Source organism: Schistocerca piceifrons, chromosome 5 (assembly GCF_021461385.2).
Source record: "Schistocerca piceifrons isolate TAMUIC-IGC-003096 chromosome 5, iqSchPice1.1, whole genome shotgun sequence".
NCBI classification, from domain to species: domain Eukaryota; kingdom Metazoa; phylum Arthropoda; class Insecta; order Orthoptera; family Acrididae; genus Schistocerca; species Schistocerca piceifrons.
The window spans coordinates 408,180,898-408,182,961 of NC_060142.1; the positions used below are offsets into that span (position 1 = coordinate 408,180,898).

The 2,064-nt window shown below is 47.2% G+C and overlaps 1 non-coding gene across 1 annotated transcript; it reads left to right on the forward strand.

The window, feature by feature from the left end:
- Positions 1–495: 495 nt before the first annotated feature.
- Positions 496–569, forward strand: Trnat-ugu. Its single transcript has one exon. It is a non-coding gene; the product is annotated as a tRNA-Thr (tRNA).
- The last annotated feature ends 1,495 nt before the right edge of the window (positions 570–2,064 follow it).

Sequence of the window (2,064 nt, forward strand, 5' to 3'; positions counted from 1 at the left end):
TACTGTATAATAACACCGAGATATTGGCATGCACGTCCAGCTATTGGTACAGTGTTATTAAGGAGGCAGTTGAGATTAAATTAGTGAGCAACCTCGTTAACAGGGATGGAGGTTTCTGTTTGAACTCTGTTTGGAATCCGGCTCTCTCCCTTGTCGAGAAACAGAGGGAGCGAGTCAATGCTACCTCACCTGTGAATTCGTAGTCTCACTATATATATACTAACATGGTATCTGTTCTTTCGGACATGTCCGAAAGAACAGATACATTGTTAGTAAATATAAAGTTAAGGCTCGCCGGCCACTTGACCATCTTCTTCTGTGCAAATGCACAAACAGTGCCCGAACTCTTACGGGAATCGGCAACGCGCCGCGAGTAATGAGTGTAAGGGGGAGGGGGGGTTACGGGGGGGGGGGCACTACGAATGTAGTGTGGGTCAATACGTTGAGAATGTGGGTTTCGCGGGAGACGTGCCTGCAGTCGCGCTGTCCTCTGTGTCCTCGGTGGCTCAGATGGATAGAGCGTCTGCCATGTAAGCAGGAGATCCTGGGTTCGAGTCCCGGTCGGGGCACACATTTTCATCTGTCCCCGTTGACGTATGTCAACGCCTGTAAGCAGCTAAGGGTGTTCATTTCATTGTAATTTCGTAGTCTCACTATCGATAGCTCTGACTTTGGTCGTCTTTGGTGGCACTAGTGTTCAGTGTGTGTGTTGTCTTTCCTGCTTCAGTTCGAGAACGGAGGTTTTAAATTTGCATGTATGTCGCCTGTCCGTTGCAGTTCGCCGAAATATTGACGGTCGCTGAAAGTTTGAAAGTTGTATTAACGTACTTGTCTCAACGTCATCTACATCGCTTTGGGGGCTTTTAAACGTTAACAAGTTTCACCCTGTATATCGACAGCGATACGGCTTCCCTAGCTGTTTTCAGTGACATTGCAGGTGAGCTTCGTTCATTTCTGCGAGGCACTTACGTTGCTGTAACAATGGCGGAACGTGTAGCTGAAACGACATACAGCATCACTGAAACAGGTCAGCAGTGAAACAGGTCAACATTTATTCCCCTTCGTACAGCTCATAGTTTCAGAATCGAATAAATCAAGATCTTTACACATTTTATTCACTTTCACTCATTACTTTTCTGGGTATTTCATCGTTTAGAAGAAAGTTATTGATAGGCCAAGTGTTGAGGGGAGCTCTTAGAGAAGTAAAAAAATCATTAAGAAAATACTACACCGAACTCCAACCACTCCATCATTCTGACCTACTTCGTATAAAATTGTAAGCGTTAGAGCAGGCGAGGGGAGGGAGTGTCTGCATTCAGGTCGCACCCCGAGGTTCTCAGAAGCGGGTCAGCGCGAATGAAGAGCCGCGGCCCGCCGGCTAATGAGAGGCTGCGCTGTGCCTGCTGCAGCCAGCCGCATCGGTGTGCTCGCCGTTAATCTCTCTGCCCTCAAAATATCCTTCTACGACCAACAGTCTCACGTGGGCGTAAAACCTACAGCATTGGGTCACAGTTTCATTTACTATCAGGATACAATGTTTCGAGGTTTAATGCTTCAGTTCCATCTCATCTGCAGCAAATATTTAGCAGGGATTTGACATCCTGTTGCTATAGTTGGACGTTGTATAGAACGCTTGGAACGATGAACTTGTCACTGATTTATATATACTAAGATGGTATCTGTTCTTTCGGACATGTCCGAAAGAACAGATACCATCTTAGTGGGGGTCCGCAGCTCATGGTCGTGCGGCAGCGTTCTCGCTTCCCACGCCCGGGTTCCCGGGTTCGATTCCCGGCGGGGTCAGGGATTTTCTCTGCCTCGTGATGACTGGGTGTTGTGTTCTGTCCTTAGGTTAGTTAGGTTTAAGTCGTTCTAAGTTCTAGGGGACTGATGGCCAAAGATGTTAAGTCCCATAGTGCTCAGAGCCATTTGAACCATTTTTTGAACCATCTTAGTATATATATATAGTTAAGGCTCACCGGCCACTTGACTATCTTCTTCTCCTGTGCGAATGCACAAACAGTGCCCGAACTCTTACGGGAATCGGCAACGCGCCGCGAGTAA